Raw genomic sequence first — 9,734 nt, 5'->3', positions numbered from 1 at the left:
TGTGCACAGATAAGTACAAAAATAGTACATATATAAGCCTTCAAGTGTCCTCTGTGTTGACCTTCCTTCTCTTTGTTATAGGTACGTGGGAAGCAAAGATCCAGTTGAATGCCACCATACTGTCCAGTCCCGACTGGGACACAAATGTGTCCAAGAATGTCTTTATTAATGTCCAAACATCTGACAGGTTGCTAGATCTACTTCTGTTTCATCTCTTTATCAACAACACTATAACATCATGTCTATTCAGATCATTGTCCACAGTGTATCGTTGCCTGATTGGTCTTCTCTAAGATGCAGTTTGTCACTCTGTCCTCCTGCTGATCAGCTGGCAATTGGCAAGCAAAGGCTGAAATTATTGGGAGATTGCCTGCCACCAGTGGGTACCAGGTAAGTCTACCCTCAGCCCTCAGGCAGGATCCTGAGCGAGGGGAGGACATGGAAGGGTGCCGCTGGAGTGATGATATGATGTCACTTCCAGAGCAAACCCTCTAGAATTCACCATAGATGTTTTACTTTAGAATTTCCAGTGCATTGCACATCAACACAATGGCAACACTTCTGGGTTCCCCCAGGAGTGATGTCACGCCATTGCTCCGTTGGCAATTTTTGGAGCATTTTTTCCTTGATACCTTACTGACTTGTGGTGAGGGTTGGGGGCTGCTGCCAGCCAGCTCTATCCCCCAAGAAGGGAGGGAGAGAAAAGGCCAGCTCCCTGCACTTTGGCTAGGTCTGTCCTTCGCCATGCCAAGTGGGTCAAGGCCAAGCCCATCCTTTGCTGCGCCATCGACCTACTGGAACATTTGACAGAGGCCTTAATGGCCAATCCTTCCCTGGCCTGCATGTGAGACAAGAAATATTTAAGTGGGGTTTGGGGGTTGCCAACTGCCCTTGAGTGGGGAAAACCCCAACCTTTAATAGAAGCTGAATGGGATATTATTTACCAGATGGTGCCACTTACTTTCATGCCATGAAAAGCTTCAACAGCCATTTTCACACACTTTACCTCTAATAAGGGGACGGGATATTTTCAGGCCTGTAGGCAATCCTAATTCTAAGAAGGGTTGCCTGCTTTTAAATTGGTCTCTCTAGCTGTCCTTTTAATATTAGTTTGATCCGCTGCAATCATCAGGTGATTTTATTTAGCTCCATGCTATGAAAATCATATTTTTGCATATTGAACTTCTGCTTAAAGATAGATCGAGATGGGTAGCCTTGTTAGTCTCTCTGTAACAGTAGAAAAGAGCAAGAGTCCAGTAGCACCTATAAGACTAATGAAATTTGTGGTAGGGTATGAGCTTTCATGAGCCACAGCTCACTTCTTCAGCTCACGTCTTCAGATACTTTTGCTTAAAGGGACATGATGGGATGTGGAAACATATGATATAGCCTGATCTTGTCTGATCTTGGAAGCTGCCCAGGGTCAGCACCTGGATTGGGAATCACCAAGGAAGATTCTACAGAGGAAGGGAATGGCAAACCACCTCTGCTTCTCACTTGCCTTGAAAGCCCCTGGCTGGGGTTCTCATAAGTTAATTGCGACTTGATAGCACAAACATACGTAAATACATATAAAGGGGCATAGCTAATTGGCAACCTTAACTGGAAGTTATGTTGAAGTCAGTATGCTGAAATAAATTTTATTTATTCCTTAAATAAATTATTAGGGCCAGCTCTTGCCATTAGAGCTGGGTAGGCTGTTTGTAGCAATAGACCAGTTCAGGGGTGGAATTTTGAAGTCCACCATATTGAAAGAACACCGGCTTTGATTTGTCCTTCGACATCTCTGTCTATAGAAGAGCTGAGATTCTGAGGAGTCCAGAGTCCCACTGAAAGACATAGTTACATCCCATAATTCATTCTTAATTGTTGCACTGTGACACACTGGGCCTTGTTAGAATTTCCCAGCTGGGGAACTCCACTCAAGAGGACTTTGTGCCTTATTGTTCCTGGCCACAATGGAGCTATTAAAATGTTGTCAGACTTTCTGAGTGTGAAAGTCCTTGATAAGTCCCAGAGTGAAATGCAGAGAACTTTTTTTCTCTGTCACAATAGAACAGTGAGTTCGGGCTAAGTTTCCTTGAATTATGGGAGACCCAGGGGACCCCCTAGGATTGCTTCTTAGTCTTCCCCCCAGGACAATTATGGCACCTTTGACAACAGCAGGCTAGGCAGTTGCACAAAGAAAGATATGCTGATGGTAGAGGTGCCAACAGGCCTGGAGAATAGAGGCCTCGTGTGTGGAAATGGGCAGCTGAAGAGTTTCATGGCATGGAGGTAAATGGCATCCCATTAAGCATCTGTTAAAGGGGCAGGATATTTTTCTCTAAGTCACTTGGCAATTTGAGGAACTGGCATCAGTTCATCAAAGGAAACTTTCCCTCGGTGAGAGGGAAAGTTTCATTTGATGAACTGATGCCAGTCTTGTTAAAGGCAATGGGACACTTCCAGGAAAAAAAGCGGCAAACATAAATTCCTTCACCATTCAGGAGGACACATTAGGACTTTTCAAATAAAAACATGTCATTTAGAGGATGTGACCCAATTGGTTGTTGTATGGAGTTTGACCAACTGGGAATACTGCTTTGCAGACAGTCTCTCACAAGATTTTGCTTGGAGATGTATGTGTGTGTGCCTGTGTATTGGTGAGGATAGTTTTGACAGAGATAATCATGGGCATTAAGAACATAAGAACTGCTCTATTGGATATAATACCAAAGATCCACCTAATCCTGTATTCTGCTTACCACAGTGATCATTTAAGTATTTTTGGAAGCCAGCAAACAGGGTTGAAAGGCAACCCTGCTGTAGCACAGTGGTTAAATGGTTTGGCTGTGTATCAGCACTCTACTGATTCAAATCCCACTACTGCCACTCCTCTCAGCCCCAGCTCCCCAGCTGTATTGTGGGGATAATAATAACACTAACTTGTTCACCGCTCTGGGTAGGGCACTAATCTGTCTAGAAGAGTGGTATATAAGTGCAGTTGTTGTTGTTGTTTTTGTTATTAACACTCTTACCCTATTCTTGCACCCCACCAAAACTGGTATTCAGAGGCTTAATGCTACTGAATATGGCGGCCATGTTTAACTTGTACAGCTACAATAGACCGCTCCTTCTCCACAGATTTGTCTAATTCAATTTCCTTCTGCATTGTATGGAGAAGTTGTTTTTGTCCTGGCTTTGAATGATTCAACTAAACAGAGGTTTTTCTATATTAAGGAATACAAGTTGGATTTTTAAACTCTCCTGCTATGGATAGGCCGATGTATACAACTGTATAAATTTCAGCCAAGGTGTCAAGCAGCAGCACTGCTGCCCAGCAATGTGCGCAACCACTTCCTCCCTCAGAACACCAGATATCACCCTTCTCTTCTGACATGTATTGTTGACATTGGATTTGGAGCTCTTCTGGGCTGATCCATTATTGTGCAGATAGCTGAAGCCTGTTTCTTGTTCCTGCTTTGCCCTGGATTATACTTCCCCTCAGGGCTACACTTTAATAGTCCTGAACCACCCATTGAGCACATACACCTGTCCAAGACAGTGTCGGTCTTGAAGAGGAGCTTACTCCTGCCTGAAGGAACCGTCTGAGAAAGGAAGAAGCAACAACCACAGAAGGTAAAAAACTGACCTACAATCTACCCCAAAGAAACGAGAGGGGGGTTATTATTGATTAGTAGGTATGTTCACAGCCTTGGAGGTGTGAGGCCAGAAGAACTGAATACCATGGGGGGGGGAATGTTCCTGTGTCTACTAAATGTCAGTGCTGCTGAGGAGAAGCGCATTTACAGGAGAAGCAGAGCAGTAGGTAGGGGAGAGGAGGGAATCATTACTCTGCCTCTGCCAGAAACACAACTGTCTAAAGGTGGTGGAGAGGGGAGAATATCCTGAGGGAAGGGTTGAAGGAGAAAAGGAACAGTACATGGAAGGTGAAGCATGATCCCTCTCATGTCTCCAATGGACACGTCCCTCTCCTCTCATCCTTCTCCCCATAACTCACATTATTTGGCAAATGTGGGGGTTAGAGGGATGTATGTTTGATAGTTTCATGTGTAGTTCTAGTCTAAGAGAGTCACCTAGCAGTGTGTGAGTACTTAATATACTTCTCATCTGTGGTATTCATCTTGATTGGACTATTGTAATACACTTGGGTACACTTGAAGACTGTTTAGAAGCCGCAACTAGAGCAGAATGCTGCAGGGAGACTGCTCGTTGGGGCTAGATATCAGGAATGCATGACTCCATTACAGAGCCAGTTTGGTGTAGTGGTTAAGAGTGGTGGGACTTTAATCTGGAGAACCAGGTTTGATTCCCCACTCCTCCACTTGAAGCCAGCTGGGTGACCTTGGGCTAGTCACAGCTCTCCAGAGCTCTCTCAGCCCCACTCACTTCACAGGGTGATTGTTGTGGGGATAATAAAAACAACGTACTTTGTAAACTGCTCTGAGTGGGTGTTAAGCTGTCCTGAAGGGTGGTATATAAATTGAATGTTATTAATGTTGTTAACTACCGATCCACTCCTGGGCCCAATTCAAGGTGCTGGTTCTATTCTATCCATTAAAGCCCTACATGGCTTGGGACCATGGTATCTAAAGAACTGTCTTCTCCCATACATTCCTGCTCAAGAGTTAAGATCACAGGGAGAGGCCCTCCTGTCTATCCCATCAACCAAGAAGCCTGGGTGGTAGGTATACAGGAGAGGGCCTTTTTGGTGGCAGTTCCACAACTGTGGAACAATCTCCCTAGGGAGGTGTGCCAGGCCCCCTCACTCTCTAGCTTTAGGAGGCAGCTGAAGACTGTATTATTTGGGACATTTTAAATGTATTTTAACTGTGTTTTAACTCTGTTTTTAACTGCTATTTTGATATTTTATATTGTAAGCTGCCTTGAGCACCTGTGAAGGAAAGACAGGTAATAATTTTTTTTAAATAAATAGATAAATAAAATAAATTCTGTGGAGATGGATTCATGTGAAAAAAGTTTTAATGTATGCTGAGAATGGTGGCAGAGAAAGAAACTGCCAACAGCTGGGAACCATCAGGATTTGAGTTGCTTCTTCAAGGTTTCATCTTTTCCCTAAGAACTTGGCAAGAGAGTATTGGCTGCTAGTGTGTATAAGCAAAAAAAAAAAAGAAGGTCCAGGAAGTGAAAAGAAGTTAGGCTCTCCCGGTTCTAGTCAGACAGCTAGTGGGGATAAGAGGGCTCTAACTGCCCATTCTTAGCTATGTTTATTCAGAAGTAAATCTTAACTCAAAAACAGAAAAAAACAAAGATTACATACCTAGCAAATTTCAGGCTAGAATGGCCTCAATTGTCTGTGAGGGAAAGAAAGAGAAGTTTTAATTTTTTAATTTCCCCATTTAAAACTTGGCTCCCTGCTTTGATATTAGCTGCCATTGTACAAGTCTGCAGTCCTGAACATTATGGATAGAGTTGACCCAAAAGCAAGGTCTTCATTGGGTCATCTCAAGCAGACCTCTATAAATTTGCTAAATACATTCCGGATCTAAATAAATCTCATCTTTTTCCAAGTCCTGATTATATATATTTTTAAGATAACAGCCAAATGAATTATTGCTTCTGAATGTGGAAGTTCCTTTTAGCCCCCTTACATAGTAGCAATGATGGATCTCTCCTCCACGGATCTGTCTAACTCCCTTGTGGTTATATCACTACATCCACAGTGAATTCCACAGTTTAAGCACTGTTTGGATAAAGAACTATTTCCTTTTGTCCATCCTGAATCTACTGCCCGCTAATTTCATTGTGTGTCCCTAAGTTCTATTATTTTAGAAGAGAAAAAGCACTTTCTCACATTCTCTCTCTCTCTCTCTCTGCCCCTTGCATAACTTTATAAACTATAATGCCTCAGCTTTAGTTCTTTCTTTTTTAAAATGAGAAGTCCCAGACTCTTCAGTCTTTTCTCACAGGAAAGGTGCTCCAAACCCCTCATCTTCTTGGTTGCCCTCTTCTGTACTTTTTCCACCTCTGCAGTGTCCTTTTTGAGATATGGTGACCAGAATTGCACACAGTATTCCAAATGAGGCTGAACCATAGATCTATACAGGGGCAGTATAATATTGGTGTTGTTGTTTTCAATTGGCGGTGTTGCCTTTTTCACCTCTGCCACACTCTGGACCAACTTTTCCATTGACCTATCCACTAAGACCTCAAGGTTTCTTTCTCTCAGTCTCAGCAATTTCAATACCCTATTAGCTTATACTTTTTTTTTGTTCCAGTGTGCATCAGTTTATATATCAGTTTATCCATTCATCAGTTTATCCATACATTGAACTTCATTAATTTTTAATGTTATTTATAGACCTCCTTTCTCACTGGGATTCAAGGCAGATTATACAGAGTAAATTAATCCAATCAACAGGATGGGGTGTCTGATAAAAAAATGAAATAGGATTTGGACTGTAGAAATCTGGAACCAAACAGGAATCTGAAACAGAACTGAAGCAAAGCATAAGTATTAATATGATGTGTTAAACAATGCAAAAATGACATAGTAGGATCCTACATATAGCAACAGACAGTACAAGCTATACACAGTAGTGACTACGGTCCCTAACCCTTTACCCAAGTATCTTTTTGAAGCACTTTGTTACAGTGCTTTTATCTATTACCACATTGTTGTCCACTTACTCAACTTGTGGAGACAATCCTGGAGTTCTTCACAGTCAGCCCTGGTTTTGACCATCCTGAATAATTTTGCCATCTGCAAACTTGACCAGTCCTCACCACAAATTCCAGACCATTTACAAACACATCAAATAGTATTGGCCTCAATACTGATCCTTGTGGGATGTCACTGCTTACTTCCCTCCATTGTGAAAACTGTCCATTTATTCCTACTCCCTGTTGTTTAACCAGTTTTTAATTCTGACTCCTAAAATCTAAACAACACATTATGTTTTTTAATGAATTGGGTTGGGGATACCCAGATCTGATGTGGCGTCTCTGCAGTCACAGCACCTTCAGGGAAAGGCAGTTTTAAAGCCCACAGGAGCCCAATTCTGCTCAGAAGTCCAGAGTGAGAGGAGAAGAGACTCTTCCTTCCACTCCATAGGGTTTTCCCAGGCCAAAAGGTCCCTTTTGCAGGAAGGTCCCTTTAAGCAGGAAGTAATTTGCATAACTTTGGAGCTGCATGAATAATTTCGCCTTACAGCTCCAAAGTTATGCAAATAACTCTCTTCTGGAACTGTTTAAGCTCTGGAAAAACACCATGGAAAGGAAGGCAGCAGTCTCTTCTCCCATCGTGCTGTAGCTTCAGGCAGAATTGGGCTTTTGTAGACTTTAAAATGTCTTTCCTCAAGCTGTGTAACTGTAGGGAAAGTGTGTCAGGTCTGGGGAATATATCATGTAGTTTAGCCCTAAGTCAGGAGTCTTTGGTGAGGTGCCTTGTCAAAAGACTTCTAGAAGTTCAGATATATAATGTCTACCAGATCATCATTATCTACATGCTTGTTCACTTTCTCAAAGAACTCCAAAAGGTCGGTGAGGGAGAACTTTCTTTTGCGGAATCCATGCTGATTTCCCCTCAGCAGGCTTTCTTCCTCTATGTGCCTGATAAATCTATTTTTTATTACAGTGTCTACTAATTTGCATGGGACAAATGTTAGGCTAACTGCCCCGTAATTTCCTGGTTCCCCTCTGGATCTCTTTTAAAAAATTGCAGGGCTCAATTCAAGGGGGAACGCGCAGGAACGCAGTTTCGGCAGTTCCCCAAAGAGGTCACATATCAGGTGGCCCTGCCCACCTGACTCTCGGCCATTTTGGGCCCGTTTCGGCCTGGATTGGGGCGGAAACGGCCTGGATCGGGCCTCTGACAGGTGGTGGATCACTCTCCCACTCATCAGTGGCCCAATCCTGACCATTTTGGGCCCATTTTGGGCCATTTTCAGCCCCTTTTTGCCATTTTGGGCCCAATTTCAGCCCTGAATGGCCAGGATTGGGTCCAAAACAGCCAGAATAGGTGATGTCAGGGGGTGTGGCACATGCAGATCAGTTATACTAATGACACACTTCCGGTGATGGCAAGAGGTGTGGCATATGCTAATGAGTTGTGCTAATTAGTTATGCTAATGAGTTCCTCCTGCTCTTTTTCTACAAAATGACTCCTGAAAAATTGTAATAATGTTCCTGTGGTACAGAGGCTGATTTTAGTGACAACTTACATATACTGGTTAGTTGGTCAATAATTTCACATTTGATTTCCTTAAGAACACTTCGGTGGATGACATCTGGACCCGGAGACTTACTGCTTTCTAATTTTCCCAGCAGTCCTAGGACTTCATCTCTTATCATCTCAGCTTGACTCAGTTCTTTGGACTCACTTCCTGAAAACGGTGGCTTTGTTGTGGGTGTGTGCCCTGCACTTGCCAAAGTGAACACAGATACAATACATGTATTTCTATGAGATTGTTGTGACACTTTTTAAGTCCAAAAGGCTCTGGAGGTGAAGCATTGGAACCCTTTCTGACTTCAGTTTTCTTCATGTAGAGTTGCCAATAGGCCTTGAGAGAAAAAAAAACACATCAGGTCCCAACTAGAGATGGGCACAATCCGCATTACGATTGAAAAAAACTCACTATAATGACGATCACGCGATCGTGACCCGGTGGATCGTGATCGGCCACGGCCAACGATCCAGCGATCAGGAGAGGCCTGGATCGTTACGTTGAGGCTCAGATCGGGGATCCAGACACTCAGGCACCAGCAATCTATTCCCCTGGCAATGGAGCCAGGGGAAAGCCTGAGCTCTGTTTGCCCGCCTTCTGTCGCCCTGGAAACCCGAATGGAAGCCCAGCTTTCCTTGATCAGCAGGGCTTCCTTCCAACCACGGAGCAGCAAAGCAGTCACAAGTTGGGAGAAGACAGCCAGGGGAGGGAGGGGGAAGGGAGTGGGAGGGATTTCAGGGGAGTATTAATGCCATACAGTTCACCCTCCAAAGCTACTATTTTCTCCAGGGGATGGATCTCTGTCCTTTGGAGATCACTTGTAGTTCTGAGAGATCTCCAGGTCCCACCTGGAAGCTGACAACACTACTGCATGAACTGCTTTCTTTCTATAGGAAAAAGGTATGGTGACTCCTGTCTTTTCTCCTGCAGGGGACAAAAAAAGCTTCAGGAAAACTTTGACCAGAGTAACAGCTGGAAAGTAATGGGTTAACCTCCCCACTTCTCATTTGCTGAACAACAGCAGCCTCCTGATTCTGCTTTGCATTACAATGAAAATAGTTATAATTGTTCAATCAAGACATTTTTAAAAATTCATGAAACACTGCTTTATAAACATCTTAAGCAGGGGAGGGAGGGGGAAGGCTGTGTTCTGTAGCCATGGGCACTCCAATCTCATCCCTGAAAACCCTGATAGGCAGCTCTGACGGCCAAACACAGAGGGCCAAACACAAACACAGATGCCGCCAGCATCACCCACCGTTCCTGTATCGCTGGGAACAGTGGGGCACCCCTCCGTTTTTGCCTCCACGATCCACGATCCACGGCTCAGGAACAGGAGATGATCGGCGCGGATCGTTAAATCGGGATCGCCGTTGGCGCCGATCCACAATCCGCTGGATCGTTAAAATTTTTTGGATCGTGCCCATCTCTAGTCACAACTGACTCACGGTGATCCCCTCATGGTGTTTTCAAGGCAAGAGATGAGCAGAAGTGGTTTCCCATTGCCTGCCCCTGCATAGCAACCCAGGTCTTCCTTAGCGGTCT

The sequence above is a fragment of the Eublepharis macularius genome, chromosome 4, assembly GCF_028583425.1.
Source record: "Eublepharis macularius isolate TG4126 chromosome 4, MPM_Emac_v1.0, whole genome shotgun sequence".
Classification (NCBI taxonomy): Eukaryota; Metazoa; Chordata; class Lepidosauria; order Squamata; family Eublepharidae; genus Eublepharis; species Eublepharis macularius.
The sequence above is the reverse complement of the archived record's forward strand: the minus strand, read 5'-3'. Positions refer to the sequence as shown.